The following is an 18,302-nucleotide window of genomic DNA, read 5'->3' as shown; positions in this document are numbered from 1 at the left end:
ACTCTGTGTGATGTCCCTGACCTTATTCTCTCAAGGCTACCACTCTACTACTTTGACCCGCAGTTCCAATTCTGATTTTCTCTTCATTGTTTGGAGATAATAGGCTCATGGACTTTCTTGCCCAAGATGGCTTCAAATCATGATCGTCAGATCTCATCCTCCTGAGTAACCAGGATTCTAGGCATAAGCTGTCTATTTTTTAAATAATTTAGTAAATCATACAGTTACAGAAATTATAAATTATCATTACAACCTGTGTAATAGATGTGTGTATGTATATATCAATGCATACAGATAGAAATATTTTAACGTATCTTTGTATCTACAGTAGATTTATGAAAAATCAACCTTTGTTGTAAAATAAAATGGAAACAAAAGTTATTATGGAGGAAAACAAAGGGAATTGTCACATGTTTCTTGTTGTTGAATGGAATATGAATTGTGAGAATCAGTTTAGGAAAACCATCTTAATTTAACAAAATGGATAATGGGTATTAATTCCAATCTCTCTATTTGCCCTTATTGTGCATCCTCACACATGAGTGTCAAAATCAAACCACAATTTTTGCTTTTGTATTTAATGCACCTGTTATAATTTAGGGGATTGATGAAGTAATCAAAAAATGATTAAAATAATAGTAAGTGAGCCTATGAGTTAGAGCTGAAAATGTTTTTAAATATTATAATAGCTAATTAAATTGAATTTCTCTTACTTTTCCTCTATTGTCATGTCCCTCATTCCCAAATTAGAAAAGTACATAGAAGGTTCTCACTAAATTATTGTACAATAATGAAAAAAATGCATTGCACAGTGTGGTTTTAGCTTATTGAGACCTGTAGGGTGTAGTGTGTTTTTGAGGACTTGCAAAAAGTTGTGATGGTGAAGAAAGGACGGATGTGCATATTCTGGAAAATTGCCTAGAGGATTGCTCCCAGAAAGATAGTGACGAATTCTTCCAAAAGATACAGTAAAATCACTTTCACAATCATGTTCACTGCTGCACTATTTACTGTAGCCAAGTTATGAAAACAGCCTAGATGCCTTATGGTGGAGGAATGGTTGGAGAAAGTGGGGCACATATACACAATTGGATTGCACCCATCCATTATGAAGACTGTTACATAATTTGCAAAGAAATAGATAGATCTAAAAATATGTTAAGTAAACTAAGTCAGAACCAGACACACAAAGGACCCATGTTCTGTCGCGTATTTGGAACATAGGACTTTATGCAAATTTACACAATAGTATTGCAGAAGAGTATTTAAAAGGCGAAATTTCTTATAAAATTGAACTTTTATTCCAACAAAATGAATACCAAGAAGCTATCATTTGGCAGATATGAGAAAGTCAAAGGGAAGGAATAAAGAGAGTTATGGATGAAGAGAGGGAAGGTATAATATTCAATGCAGAAACTAGAAGAAATGAAAGTGGGGTGAGGTTTGGAAGGGTGTGGGAAAGTTATGTAAAGATCCATTGTACTTATAAACTGAATTGTTGAATAGAAATTCCTTCGTACAACTATTTAATAAAAATATAACTAAAAACAATAGAAACACGGCTGGGAAGGTGGCTCAGTGGTAGAGAACTTGCCTTGCATGCCTGAGGCCCTAGGTTCGATTCCTCAGCACCACATAAGCAAAAAGTAAAAAGCCAGAAGTGGCGCTGTGGTTCAAGTGGTAGAGAGCTAGCCTTGAGCTGAAGAGCTGAGGGACAGCTCCCAGGCCCAGCGTTCTGGACCCACGACCGGACCCCCCCCCCCCAAAAAAAAAACAATGGAGACATTTGAATCTTAAACTGTGTTTTCTTAAACCACGAGTCAAAATAATAGTTTCCTTCTCAGAAATTTTCTTTGAAGTTTTTTCCTCAAAATGACATAAAAGTGACCAACAAAATGAATGTCAATACATCACATTGCATATCCTAAAGAAACACAATATAAAAATCACAGTGAAAATGTTAGAATTCATCACATAATCAAATAACAGGGAGAAATGATCAAATCCTGATTGTTTTTCCAAGTATGTTACGTATGGTATCTAATTTGATCCTCACAATAATCCCATAAAGTAGAACTACTTCCATTTCTAATTCTCAGATGATGATATCGAAGTCTTCAGAGCTGGAATTATTAGTACAACATTGCACAAATGGTAAATCTTAGCCTGTGCCCCATTCCCACCGTATCAAATAACTTCATTCTAAATTATGGTTAAAATACCAGCACTTAGTCCACTAATTCTAGGAAAATTTCCCAGAATTATTGTCCACATTCTAATAATATTTCACTTTATCTTTGTTAGAAAATAGGAAACTAAGCGGGATGCCGGTGGCTCCATCTGTAACCCTAACTACTCAGGAGGCTGAGATCTGAGGACTGCAGTTCAAAGCCAGCCCAGGCAGGATATTCTGAGAGATTCTTGTCTATAATGAACAGCTAGTAAACCAGAAGTGGCACTGTTGCTGAAGCGGTACAGTGATCAACTTGAGCGGAAGAACACAGGGACAGTACCCAAGCCCAGAGTCAAGCGCCACAACCAACCAAAAAAAAAAAAAAACAAAAAGAAAAAAAAGGAAATAGGTAACTGTAATATAAAAACTCCAAGTTCATAATCAATTTATACCTCCCTGGTGAAAGGAACTGCTAAACTATAACATTCTTGATTTCTAGCTCAAAATTTTAGAAATCATATTCTATCCCATGACAACACTGCATTGCCTGGAGACCCTCATCTCTGTTTAACACAGTCATACTGAAAGAATAACCTTCCCAATTCCTGATGGAAACAGACTGCCGGTCTATAGACCAATCATTTCCACATTGTAGCTCACATAAGTTGTTTACCATTAGAAGTATTTTGATTGCTTTTTATACCCAACATTTTGAGAGAAATGTATTACATTAAAATGCTATTAAAGCAAAACTGATATAAAAATCACCTTTGACCCCAGATAAATATTTTACCTTTCATATACCCAAAAATACAGTCTTACCTATCATTAATGTTAGGAACGAGAGGTTAAAAATCATAGACACCAAGACCTAAGCATCAATTAAAGACTCTCCAACTTGTGAATACAATTGGTTTAAAAAGATATCAATACTACTGCACGTTTTTCAAAATTTCTTGTGATACTGAAGATTCAATCATAAAATATTAACACTTGAAAACAACTCATTTTCTTGGGAGTAGGACACAAAACACAAGATTAATACTAATCATTTTCAAATACCTTTATTTTTCTACAAATTCACTCTTATAATTATAAAGAGTGTGAAACTAACTGAAGTACAGAGCCACAAAGGTAATAATTTAACTGCATCATCTACATTCAAAAAACTATTACTAGAAAACAAAATTATACTAATAATTAGCTCACCAAACCACTTTATTCTATTTCATTTACTTTCATAAAAACTGGGTTTTCATAAAATGATAGATTAAAAAAGCCTATATACCCACTTACATCTTCAGAACTTAAAAATATTTAGTTCAGAAAAGTCTTTAGCTCTATAGTCAATGAACTGAAATAATACTAAAATATTCAAAGGCTTTTCAGAAATTGCAAAACTAGCTCTGGGTTGTTATGTATATTGGAAAAGATATTCGAAAAGCCTTATTTGTTAAATTTGGGATAGTTACTCCCACAAAAGAACCATTAGTGAAGATCTAATTGCATGTACAAAACAAGTTCAAATGCATCCACAATCTGGAGGTGACACAGGCTTTTTGTATGTTTGTTTTTGAAAGGTATATATAACAAGCATATCCACAATACTGTTTTCAGTCAATATGATGGGATATTCAAACCTAAAAAATATAGGGTTGATTATCTTAGTGAGAATAGATATGATGTTACAAAGAAAGTTATTTTCAACAGAAATCTGGAAAGAGTTTATCCACCTTGTGTTTCACAGGAATAAACAGAGAGTAATACCTGTTTGGTCAAGTAGGTCAAACTCACTCCATGAGTATATCTTAAAAGTTTAATCAATTTAAGAGGTCAAATACATGTTTTGTACTGACAGTCATCTTACAGCAATAACTTACTACCTAATTATATCTGCATCTTCTTACCTGACATATAACAAGAGCTGAAATTGGTCTCTTTTATCTAATTTAATGTTGTATATGCTTTGATTATGATGATGTTATTATTTGACAAATAAAATGTACAGAAGAGTGACTCCATAGAAATGACATGACAGAACACTGATAAATAAAAACATTGCAACACTGTTAGCTCTTTTCAGCCTCACCCTTTCCACATTGGCAAGCAACATTGCAACAGCACACTCACACATATACACATACACACATGTGTGCACATGTACACACATATATATGCATGCTAAATTCAGGGTTTAGTACAAAAAAGTACAAATAAAATATTAGTGATTTGGACAAACGTTAATTTGCCTTATTACAAAATAATACACAATCCAGTCACCATGGGTGTTACATTTTACTTGCCTCGCCACATGTGACCACTTAATTTATGTTAATTAATTAATTAATTCATTTGTTTTGTGCTAATACTAGCCTTGAATTCAGGGCCTGGTTCTGTCCCAGAATTTGTTGTTTTTTTGTTTTAAAAATTTATAAAAATTGTTCTCCTAAGTCATAATGGTTTGGTTAAGTTTCTTAATTTTCAAAAATGCCAATCCATCTTTGTGTCTGTACAAAATATTTTCACAATACAAAGCAACGGCAATATCTTACTTTAAAAGTTCATGGATTCAATGGTATTCTTCAAGTGAATTGCCTGACTTTGATGTCAAATTGTATTCAAGAGTTGTTTGTATACATCTCTAATGATTTCTGCAGAGTTTGTGATTTTTTAAATCAGAAATCATTTTAACTTATCCGTTGAAATGAGTAGTACAGAAACTAAAAATATTTCTGGTGCTTGTCTGAAAAAATTATATTTTAAAATAATCTGTATTTTGTTTGTATAATGTCCATAATCTATTTCATTCTCTCCTAGATATAATACTTTGAATTCTACATTGTTCTATATTATATAGGTTCATTAATAAATGTGTTATTTCAGATAGCATTCCATATAGAAAAAGTTTAAGATTCCTTTTTTACCTAGGTCCTTATAGTATTTTATTTCTTTGGGATAAAATGACAATGTCATCTACTTTCAACAGTTTTGTAAAGATTATGCTATATAAAGGCCTTTCTAAGGTGAGGATTTAATACACTGATGTCAAATTAACTTTCAGTTCAATGAATTGTATGTGTTGTTACATTTGTATTTTTTATTGTGAAAATACTGTACCGAGGGGTTACAATTACATGGGCAAGATAATGAGTAAATTTCTTATCAAGCATTGTAGCCTCCTCCTTTGTTTCCCCTTCCCATCCCTTCCCATCCTCCCCCTGCCCCCCCACTCAATCCTCCCCACTACCCCCACCCCGCACCAAAGTTGTAAAGTTCATTTTTGACATAACAACTTGTATTTTTGTAATCAATTTTTTAATAACTGTTTTTCATTTCTTGCTTCTGAAGAATGAAAAATATTGAATTCTTCACAAATTTTCATATCATCCTTTTGCAAATGCCATGATAATCTCTATATTGTTGTAATTTGGGTAAACGTTCTGCTGAAGCATGTAGTATCCTGTAAATTTAAGTAGTTAATGATGCAATCTTTATACAGGCATATATCCTTGGTTGACTGTTTGTAACCAGGAAACCTTATTGTTCCTAAAAATGCTACTGATCTTAATTCTCTAAAATTCTGTGTATATTGGAAAAAACATATTGTTTGGTCGATTGCTCACATTTGCAATTTTTTGTCAATGACAATTTCAAGTTTTTTTCATTTTAAATTTGATCATACTTTGAAGCCTTTATAGCTAGGTCCAAAGGTGATAGCTTTTCAAGTACTTATTTATCAACTGAGTTAGCTTTGTGGAGCTAATGGATTCAAAGCAAGCCTTGCTTAATAGTTACTTCTAAACTTCTGGGCTTAAAATTTCCTAAATGAGGTCGTACTGGCACAAATGTCTACCTGACCATTTACTCTTCTTTCATATAGCAACAGACCAACCAGAATATCTTACCCTGACAGCATAGATTGTCTTACTGGAACAAAACTAATCTTAGTTAAAAAGGATCATGGAGAGATGAACAATTAAGACAGAATCATTTAGACTAGAAGGTATTTTATCAAAATATAATTGTTTCTTATACCTAATATTTCAAAAGTAGCTAAAGCCAAGAAGATGAAAAAGTTTTCACATGCATGATTACCTAATGTCCTGGTCAGTCTACCATCCAACCAGGCAGGAATTTACACGACTGCCTTTCTTTCACCAAATATTTTCATAGTTACAAGAAAAGTCTATATGTTTCTCCTTGATATTAGGCCTTAAATTGGTGATGTTTATCGCAGTGTTTCCTCTTGCCTCTAGGATGTAAATCTACAAATGGTAAAGCTTTAGGTCCAACTCTGCCAAACACTAAGGTAGAAATAATGGAGCAATACTTTAAAACACAGTTGCTTTTGATGCCCCAACCACAACAGTACATTGCAAAACATGTGCCTTTTTCTTACATTATATATAGTTATATATTTTATCTTTATAAAATATATTTTATATATTTTATAATATATAATAAATATTTTATTATATTTATTTTATATATTTATTTTATAAATATTTTATTATATTTATTATATTATATTATATTAAAATATGCTAATATTTTATTTCACACAGTGAAACTTACTAGAATTAATTGATAATTTGACATATAAATAGATTGGAATATAAATAATAAGGTTTAGAATGTACATTAGAATATAAAAAGCATCAATTCAATGTCTTCGGTATAAACTTTTGATACCTTCTAAGTGTTCTTGGTCTTCTGAATTCACATTCTAAAAAAAAATTATTGTTTTCCTCTAATCTTTAAGGGACTTTACCCTGCTGATCTGTTTATTGTTTTAATTCACTGATGCCAAAATATTTTTCTCCAATTTCGGAAGCCTTCCCAATGATTATACCCAATTTTTCTGATATGATATCTAAAAGGTATTACTCTTCTGCAGGACCCATGGGTACTAGGATCCCAGGTCCCAGTTATCTGCTTCATCAGATAACAAGGGCAAGATATCACACCTAGACTCATGAAACATGTCAACAGAAAGTAATTGAAAATACATCTCAATTCCTTACGACACCAGAATTAGCAGTATGCAATTGTGAAATGCAATGCAACTTAAAATGCAAGATGAGATCACAAAATCTAACAGAAAGTACAGCAATTCAAACTTTCAAAAAAATGACCAGACCATATGTGTGACCAAGATCACAAATGTCACAAAATTATTTTTAATACCCCTCTTCTAATGATTACTGAAAGAGTTAGTCCAGCATAAGTAGGCCAAAAAAACAGTTCCTGAACGATAGATCCATAATTGGTCTACCAAGGCTAGGAAAACTTGACTTCAGGTCAAATATAATTCACAAAAACATTAATTGAGAAGATCGTTAATGCTTCAAAATACTGGTACTTCAGTAAAACTTGGTTCTGTTGTATAAAAATGTTATCATTCACAAACAAATGACAACCTACATTTAATCTCCTGAAAACAGATTCCTTTTCAAATAATATTTTAAAAATCACATTCACCAAAATAACATTTGACACGTAGACGATAGTGACATTACAAATTTTTCAAGTTTAGGGTGCAAGTTACAATAGAGTTGATTAATTTCTCCAGCACTAATGCCAAGCAGTTTCAACCATTCATTAAAGTGCAGAAATAGTACCACCCACCATTTGTGTTGTTCAGTAGGTGCCTTCCAGAAATGTGTCAAATAGAACAACCTTCCATAATCCAAACCCAAACACTAGCTAATATAGTAAGTTTTATCACTTAATAAGGTACATTTTAAAAAGTCACAAATAGATGCTTTATCATATGTTGTTTTATGTTTTCCCTATCTGTCTAACATAGTAAGAAATATGACTTAAAGTCATGAATATGGGTACTCATCAGAGATGTGACAAACATAAAATCTGTCTTCTATTTCTATCATATTCCTCTATAGTAGTAAATCATGGTTTTCTTCTTTTTCCAAAACTTATAGGTAGTAGAAAATATTATCCCATGTAAAATAAAATAATCACAAACCTTTTAACAAAGCCATTTATAAAATTTTGTAGTTAGGAATATATTCTAAGCCATATTTAAACTTTCTTGTTGAATAAAGATTAATCTTCCAAATGGATGAGAATAAAATCATGTCTAGGTCCTTCACGTCTCCAGTCTTGCAAATTGTTATTTCAGATGAATAAATTATGGAAATATAAGCTGACATCAGTTCAAGTATATTCAGGATTGAAACTCCATGGAATGTATTTAAACCTTTCAAAATATTAACAGACAGTTTACCAGAATGACTATCAGGAAGTTGAAACCAGAGAGGAATAATAGTAAAGACATAGAATGAATGACAAATGGAACAAGGGACAAGTACAGCTAGAATACTCAATGTACACATGTGATAAAGGACGTGGTAAATCTGAAATAAATCTTGGAGAAGGGTTTGGTTGAGAATAACAGAAGGAGTCACTCTGATCCAGGAGAATTGGACAATTAGATGGACATATTTATTGTAATACACTTGCAAAACCTTTTGAAAATTAGTTAAAAAACACAACAAAAAACAAAAACACTCAAAAATCACAACCAAACAGCAATCTCTAGAAAGGATGAATGTGACCACTCAAAATTTTAAATAGTTAATGAAAGGTAGTCTTGGGAAAGCAAACAAAGCTGTTCAAAGAGGGCAGTTTTGGGTAGTAGAGAATTTTGAACAGATTTAAATAGATTGTCTAAGGATATGAATCACCTATATCTGCTGCAAATATTTTCTTCTGTGAGTTCTCTTTGTCTGCAATGGATAATCCAGTCCTCAGCCACACTTTATAGCTAGTGAAGATAGAATGGGAGAAACAATATCAAGAACCCATTACTCCACTGGAGACAGAAACGTCCTCTATGTTTTCTTTCATCTCTCTTAAATACTCTTTCGTCAAACTTTTAAGGCAAGTGATTTCTTTTGTTTTTTCTTTTTCTTTTTTAATTTAATTTAATTTTATTTTATTTGTTGACATACTGTACAGAGGGGTTACAATTACATGGGTAGGATAATGCATACATTTCTTACCAAGCATTGCAGCCTCCTCCTTTGTTTACCCTTCACATCCCTTCCCAGCCTTCCCCCTCCCCCCCAATCTCAATCCTTCTCCTTCCTCCCCGTTCCCCCCGCCCCGCACCGACATTGTAAAGCTCGTTTTGGACATGACAACTTGTACTTCTCATTGTTGCAACAGGTCCACCTGTTTCCTTAAACAACTGGTTTTTCCCCATGTCCTCCACAAGTTATACTGACATCAAATATAGAGAAAGCAGGGGTTATACTGTGGGGGAGGGATACACAAAGCAACAAAGAGATAATCTTATAAATACCTTAGAAACATATGCATGAAAGAAAAAAACATTAAAATACATATCTAAGGGTTCATTTTCCTGACATCACATTATATGACCTTTTCCGCTTGAATCATACATATACTAGATATTGCAAATAAGGGAAACCATGGGACCTATGTTTCTCTGGGCCTGGCTTACTTCACTTAATATAATTTTTTCCAAGTTTTTCCATTTCCTAACAAATGGGGCAATGTCATTCTTTCTGATGGAGGCATAGAATTCCATTGTGTATATATACCACATTTTCTTGATCCATTCATCTACTGAGGGGCATCTGGGTTGGTTCCATATCTTAGCTATGGTAAATAATGCTGCAATAAACATAGTTGTGCTGGTAGCTTTAGTGTGGTCTTGTTTGTAAACATTTGGGTAAATGCCCAAAAGTGGGATTGGTGGGTCATAGGGGAGTTCTATGTGAAGTCTTTTGAGGAACCTCCATACTGCTTTCCAAAGTGGTTGAACAAGTTTACATTCCCACCAACAATGAAGTAAGGTTCCTTTCTGTCCACATCCCCTCCAGCATCTTTTGTTGTTAGAGTTCTTGATTTTTGCCGTTCTAACTGGAATGAGGTGTTATCTCAATGTTGTTTTGATTTGCATTTCTTTTATGGCTAGGGATGTTGAACATTTCTTCATGTGTCTATTGGCCATCCTTCTTTCTTCTTCAGAGAAGTTTCTCTTTAAGCCTTTCGCCTACTTATTTATTGGGCAGTTGTTTCTTTGAGGATTTGTTGTTGGGGGATATAATTTTTTGAGTTCCAAGTATATTTTAGATATGAGACCCTTGTCCGTTGTATGGCTATTAAAGATCTTCTCCCAATCCGTGGGCTTTCTATTGATCTTGCTAGCTATATCATTTGCCCTGCAGAAGATCTGCAACTTTATGCAATCCCATTTGTCCAACCTTTCTTTGATTTGTTGTGTTTCCGGGTCTCTATTCAGAAAATTTTGGCCTGAGCCAAGGAGACATAGGGTTTCTCCTATTCCATCCTGTAATATTTTCAGTGTCTGCTTTGAGTTCAAGGTCTTTGATCCATTTGGAGTTGATTCCGGTGCAGGGTGATATGTAAGGATCTGGCTTTAGTTTTCTACATGTAGTTAACCAATTTTGCCAGCACCATTTACTGAAGAGGCAGTCTTTCTTCCATTCTATTATTTTAGCTCCCTTATCGAAGATTAGATGGCTATAGGTCTGTAGGTTTATTTCTGGGTTTTCAATTCTATTCCATTGGTCCTGAGGTCTGTTCTTATGCTAATACCAAGCTGTTTTGATTACTATGGCTTTATAGTAGAGTTTGAAATTTGGTATTGATATTCCTCCAGCAGTGTTCTTTCCTTTGAGGAGCGTTTTTGCTATTCGGGCTCTTTTATTGTTCCATATGAATTTTTGGATTGCCTCTTCTATTTCCTTGAAGAATGAGGTTGGAATTTTGATAGGTATTGCGTTGAATTTGTAGATAGCCTTGGGAAGTATTGCCATTTTCACGATGTTAATCTTTCCAATCCAGGAGCATGGGAGGTTTTGCCATTTTTTAAGTTCTGTGTTGATTTCCTTTTTCAAGATTTTAAAGTTTTCATCATAGAGGTCCTTCACTTCTTTAGTTAATTCCTAGGTATTTTATTTTTTGTGGAGTTATTACAAATGGAGTTGCTTTCCTAATTTCAGACACACTTTTCTCATTGTTGGCATAGAGAAAAGCCATTGATTTTTGGGGGTTAATTTTATACCCTGCTACCCAGTGAAGCTGAAAGACTAAAAGATCTCCTCCTCACCCTGCCCCGCTATATCTTCATTCTTTCTCTTTTAAAACTCTTTGAAGTTGCCTCATTTGAACACAGAATTTATTTTCCTGTCTTCATTCAGTCTATTCTGCATTGTAGTGAGCCATATAGGCTCTGTATAATCACTTTAGGTAGCAAAAATATTAAGACAATCTATATCAAAATTTCTGGCCTCCCTCCACTGCTGAAGTCAATATGCTTAGATAGGGCTTGTAAGAACATTGTTTGCTTACCCTTTCAATTTTCTCAATTCTTTTCTGATCCCAAACTTTTTGGCTTATGTAATGAGAAGTCTTCACTACCTCATGTTGATAAGGATATTATTTTTGTGAGCTGCTTATAAATGTGTAATCATTGGAGTATCCAATCAGATTTTTTTTCTGTGTTTCAGTGCTTCACATGCAAAGACATTGGGGAAAATGTTACAAACAGAAAAGTGTGAACCCAATACCTTCTTTCATTTTGGAGGGCACTTTCTGCCTAAATATTTTGACTCAAATTATCTTTTTCAAAGAATAATTTTGGTAATTAAAGTTCAATTCACAAATTTTGATGTCTAAGTTTTTTTAAGAACTTTGAATTTCACACAGTGAGAGTATATTTCCTGGGTAAGGACAATTCTCAAGGGAACCTACAGGATTTACAGTAAGGTTTCTGAAGTTTGTTTAGTGTGAAAATGAGCTAAATTTTTACCCACTTTTCTCCCTCTCAACTAAGTCTCCATAGTTTCTTTGGATGAAAGCCTATTTTCCCAGGCAATTTTCTTAATAGGCTAAGTTGTTAAAAAGTTTGAACACTTAAAATATGCCTGTCATAATTTTTAAACTCTTTTGAAATTCCTTTATCAAAATCACGTTTTCCCCAATCCTAATTCAACCTTTAACATCAAAAACTGTAACATGTTGTTCACATGATATAGTGTCCATGCAACTATTATTTTCCAGTGGTTTTATGTGTATATATGAACATATAAGCTGATGCTGAGCAAAATGAACTCCAAGATATGAATACAGAGATTTTTTTTGCAGTTGTTTTTAATGTACTATATGATTTCTATTTTCTTTGGGGTTTTCCCCCTATGGTTTGTCCCCGGCTCTATTTGATTTTGGTAGCCTGTGTATTGTGTATACATTTACCTTAATTAGGGAAGGGAACAGGAACAACAAAATGGCGACACAAAGGACAAAGAGCAAGACAATGCAATAGCATTACTCACAAGACAATATGTTGGAAATGTACATTACAACTTGTGAGGAGTATTGAGGTGAAAGAAAACTGTGAGAAAAATGAAAGGGGGTAACAAGTTTGAAAAGTTATGTATTCACTACCTCACAATTACTGTAACCCCATTGTACATCAATTTGACAATAAAATTAAATTAAAAAATAAGCTGCATAAAATATAATTTCACTGTATTGTATAGTAAATATTATTCTGTATTTCATGTAGCAACTTTTTAAAAATCAATACTATTTGGCATCTAATTTGAATCGATTACTCCTTTTTTATCAGAGAGTCATCAACTTGAATGTTATCCAACTAGACAATATTTTCACAATAAACTTGCCAATATTTTGAAAAAAGAATAAATTTAGTACTTTCTCATACTAAAACCGAAAACAGTTTAATTCTATGGAAACCCATAACTTTTAAAAGTAAATAAGTTGTTATGAGGACAGAATATATGTGTTCCTCAAAACTCCTATGACTAATAAGTACTCATTTTCAAATTCTGAACATTCCATATCTGAGAGATTCAAAACAGTACCTGTTTGCATGTTATGTAATTTTGCAATAGATGCAGTTTCCAATGGAGTGTTACAAATTGAGAAGTCAACAGAAAAATAGCCACATTCTGGTAGAGGAAAAAATTATGAAGCATCTGTAATTAATTCTTCAAGAGTAAGCACATTTTATCAGAGTAAGCTATTATTTCTATGACCATCAATCCCAGGATTTATGCCATAAAGTCATCCTAGTCCAATAGTTTCCAACTTAAAAAGTGCACCTTAAAATTCCCTTAATTCACATCATGAATAGCTTATCTCTATTGTGAAAAATACTACACCTCTGATAATGTGATGCTCTCCTTGTTCTGGAAAGAATACTACAATAAACTGGGTTGCATCATTTTTCCCCTAGTGAGATTCTTGAGATGAGATCACTTGCAAATGTTATTCATTTTTATACTTTTTTAAACTATCACAGATATTCAGGATGCTAAGGTCAGAAGATTATGGTTGAAATCTCCAATAAACTCAGAAAAAGTCAGACACAAGTGGCACTGAGATTGAAGTGGTAGTGCACGATCCTTGAGGATAAACAGGCTCAGAGACAGTTTCCAGGCCCAGATCTCAAGCCCTAGGACAAACCAATAAAACAAAAACAAATCCCAAATGTAGCATTTTTCTCATTGTATACAGAGGCACGTAATTAAGGAACTTGCTTCCTGTGTTACATATAGGTAGAAGAAAGAAGATGTCACACAATTATTTTCTTCAGACAATGTCATACAAAACCCTCAAAAATTGCATTTTTTTCTATATTTATAAATTAATATTGATTTGTTGGCAACTCTGTCTAGATTATTTACATTATCATCTTATACATGAACTGTTGGAATTATCTATTAACTAAGATCTAATTATAACTGGTTTGAAAGCATATTCTAGGCAAATAGAATGCCAGAAACATTTGTGAATTTGTCAATTAAACCCTCTACTTAAAAAGAATTTTGTAGTATCCTATAAAATATTAAATTACAAAAAAAACCTAAAATATTTATGTTAACTCTAAATTCTAATTTAGAAATATCTACAAAGTCCTGCATTTGATGAACTTTGCTATTTCTCTAGACTTAAGATTTTGTAATCCTTCCTCATTTCTTTAGAATCCAACAGAATGATGCTTACTTACTTTTTCAAATTTTGGGTGGTAATCATGAGCCATTTTGAATCTGGGAATATTCTGTAATGAAGAGAGCATTTAAAACACAACTGAAGATTATACACGAGTTACGTTTCAATAGGAAAGTTGGCTTTTCAAAACATAATGACAAAATTAGCCCAAACTTGCAACTGTGTATTCGTTTCTTGTTGTTTGGTATGTTTTATTAGACAAAATTATACTACCTGTTCCAGGGAAGGTATCGCTATTTAATTCTACTCTCTAATCTCCTGCCTTAGTCTGAGTGCTAGAATTCCAGGCTTGTATCACATTGCCTTGCCATGGTTTGTTGGTTTATTTAATCTAGACATAGACTAGCAAATCTGAACTTCTCCAATGATATTATCCAGTAGACTGACTGCTCAGAGTGTTTATGTACTATTTTCAAAGATCTTCTAAATTTGACACAGGATATGATCATTTTCAGATGCACCTGCTGGTATCTCTGATTCATTCGATCCTTTTAATAATAATTACTTGACTCTCTTACTATCTCTCGTCCCTACCTATGTAATAGTCTCAAACTTTTTTGAAGAAAGTTCACTTGAGGACTTTCTAATATTAAAATTTATCTCTTAATTCTTACTCAGGATGTATTTCTATTGCTTTTTTAAAACTTTTCTGAATATTGTAAGAGTTGTTTCATTTATGTATTTGTGTGTGCACATATAAGTGCCTCTGTGTGTATGTGTGTGTTTGTATGTATGTATGCAAAAGCCTCAAGCTCTTATTCATCGATCTTGCTCATGACTGGTATTCTATCACCTGAGACATTCTTCCAATCCAGGTTTTGGCTGGTAGTGTGGCAAAGAGTGTTCGGCCCAGGCTGCATGCAAACTGAACTTCCCAGACTCCTTTATATTTTTAGGTTTTATTTCTCCAGAAGTATCAACTTTTAAACTACAAACATTTTTGTGAGTGAAAAGCCTAAGCTGTAGTTCAGATTTTTAACTCAAAATTTCATAGAAAGATAGATGAACATACACATTGCATATGCTGAGTGTACACTGTTAGAAATGTGATCTTAAGCAAGGTGGTGGAGAGATGTGAGGATTGGGGTTCAAAGCCAGCCCAGGTAGGAAAGTCCAAGAGACCCTTTTCTCCAATTAACTACAAGAAAACTGGAAGTGGCACTGTGGCTCAAGTGGTAGAACAGTAGCCTTGAGCTGAATAGCAGAGAGACAGCGCCCAGGCCCAGAGTTCAAGTGCCAAGACCACCACCAACAACAAAATGCAAGTAAAGAAAAATAAATGCGATCTTAGCCACTAGTTCATTACTATTATAATCCCTGCTCTCTCAAGATGGACTTTTTTTCCAGTTAAATCCATGCCCTTATAGTTGACTTGAATTGGAACCAGAATTATTCTTCCATTCTACTTTTTAAAAATTTGTGTGATTAGCAAGCGTGATTTAGAAAGGGAAAGGCCTCATACTTCATGTTCCACTTAGTAACACTCCCATAAATCTACATACTGGGCTTGGCTTTATTGTTTCGATGTTGTCTTATTTGTAGTCTTCTATAGTGTATTGAACCCTTATACTTAAACACAGTACTTCTCTTTCTCCTATTATTGCAAATGTTTCTCTTACTGTTAACTCATGTGCACTAGGGAAATAATGTACAGCACATATACTCAAAAAAAGAATGATCTGAGGACCTTCTTCCCATTTAAAATTTGGCTTAATTTGCAGAGCAATTATGAAATTTGAACTAAATGTACTCATGGATAATGTATTTATAAGCAATATAAATTTTGTATTTTCTCTTTACTAAGTTGTCTCTGAAACACCTGTTACCTCATGCCCAAAAGTGTCCTTGTGTTAGTTCAATGAAGCCCGAAAACATTCCTTAGACCTCAAGAAGCACCAATGATTGTTACTGGACTTTGTGGAAACTGAGCCCAGGAGAGGAATTGAACATAGAGGAATGATAGAGTTCAAATTAACTTCTGCATTCCTTTTTACTGTACAAGTAAAGAATCCCAAGGCTTGAAGGAAACTCTGTCCCTTGCTTTTTCCAGTGTGTTTTTTATTCATATAAACTTGTCTGTAAACTTCTAGTTGAGAGTATTACAAAAGATAATAATGTGCCATGTGAAGGCCAGCATAGAATAAAAGGAATTAACATTGTTGTTTTTTTAGTTAGTTTGTATTTGTTTTTGCCAATTATGTGGCCTTAACTCTGGGCCTAGGCACTCTCCCTCAGGTCTTCAGCTCAAGGATAGTGCTCTACCACTTGAACCACAGCGCCATTTCTGACTTTTTCTGTTTATGTGGTACTGAGAAATCAGGGCTTCATGCATGCAAGGCAAGTACTCTACCACTGAACCACATTCCCAGCCCCTAATAACATTGTTTTTAAATTGTTCTGCTGCAAAGAATCAAAGACATGGAGGTTTAAAAGTGTCTTATGGATGGATATTTCACCCCTGAGATGATTCTCTTTTTGCAGGAGTCAGTTATCAATTCCTTTAGTCTGGTCCTAAGTTCTCCATAGCAATAAGAATTCCAAAAAAGCAGGATCCTGTGAGTATGATCCACACAAGCAGCCTCTTCTCAGACCAGTTTCCTTTAAGGAGAGTCCCAAAGAAATATCGGGGGTTGTTTTTGTTTGCTTGTTTGTTTAGTTTGTCCGAGTTATGGGGCTTGAACCCAGAGGCTGGACTCTGTCCCTGAACAGTTGTCTTTCTTGCCCACCTATCCTCCAAGATAGTACTCTACTGCTTGAGCCAAAACTCCACTTCAGGCTTTTTTAGTGTTTATTTATAGATAAGAGTTTGACAGACTTTTCTGTCTGGGTTGGCTTTGAACTAAGACAGTAAGAAAGCCAAGTGAGATCAACAGTATGGACTTCTCTTTTGAAAAAAGAAATATTAGATGAAGTTTATTATAAAGCTAATATTTGACAATTTTTAAAAGAAGAGAATATGCCCAGCAAAGAAGCCATAACTTAAATAACTCAGCAAAAGTAGGTGTACTGAATCATTTTGGAATTATTTTTTATGCTTGGGAAGATTACTATTGACCTTGTCATTCCATTTGGGGAAACTGAAAGTCATATTTGCACTTTTTTTGTTGGTCATGGAGCTTTCACTCTGATCCTGGGCGCTGTCCCTCACCTCTTCATCTCAAGTTGAGCACTCTATCACTTTAGCTACAGCACCACTTCTGGGTTTCCTGTGATTAATTGAAGATAAGGGTATCATGGACTTTCCTTACAAGGCTTGCTTTGAACCAAAATCCTCTGGTCTCATCCTTCTGAGTAGCTAGGATTACAGGCATGAGCTACCAGCACCTGGCTCACATTTGCATTTATGTGTACTTAATGACACTATGTAGACAAAGAATGGAAATTTGATGACATTGCAGCTTTTCAGAAAAATTGGGGTAGGAATAAATATGTCCTCATTTTTCCATGTGGTTATATTAATGACTCATGAGCTATGGGACTCTTACATTAGCATCCTATGCCATCTGTGTAGGTGTTATTTAGTGTTAGGCAATATTCATAGAGTAATATAGAAAGACTGAGATATTTAGAAAGCAAAGGAGATCAGGTATGAAAGAACAGCATAGAAGGAGATACATTTATCACACAGATATTAAGAAGTAGCCTAAGAGATTTAGAATGTTAAAGGCAATGAGGTATAAGCCTAGTTGATAACTAGTTCTTCAATAACCAAAAATATTTCCCTAGAACAGTTTCTGATATACGTTAGTTACTATTATTTATTCATTCCATCTGGAGTTATTCCTTCTCTTCTATCACAACTGTTAATTAGCCTATGCTTTTTTGGTGCCATGACTGACCAAAAAGATTTCCAAATCTCACTTAGACTAGCCTTCTCTGTGATTAGCAGTGACCACTCAAAAGCCTGGAATCTTTGAATTTCCAGAATTCATCTTCACTTCACATCTAAGTACATTCCTGGCATTAACTGCAGTGATCTAATGAACAAAACATTTTTGTTCAACACAGTACCCTAATATAGGCAAAATGCATGAATTAGGGACTGTTGTCAGGTATCCATATGGAAGGAGCAATTATA

The 18,302-nt window shown here is 34.0% G+C and overlaps 1 pseudogene; it reads right to left on the bottom strand.

The window, feature by feature from the left end:
- Positions 1-5,525: 5,525 nt before the first annotated feature.
- Positions 5,526-5,625, bottom strand: LOC122106052 (annotated as a pseudogene).
- Between the last annotated feature and the right edge of the window lie 12,677 nt (positions 5,626-18,302).

This window comes from Dipodomys spectabilis, unplaced genomic scaffold, assembly GCF_019054845.1.
Source record: "Dipodomys spectabilis isolate Male_0828 unplaced genomic scaffold, ASM1905484v1 ptg000035l, whole genome shotgun sequence".
In the NCBI taxonomy this organism is placed as follows: Eukaryota; Metazoa; Chordata; class Mammalia; order Rodentia; family Heteromyidae; genus Dipodomys; species Dipodomys spectabilis.
The sequence above is the reverse complement of the archived record's forward strand: the minus strand, read 5'-3'. Positions and strand labels throughout refer to the sequence as shown.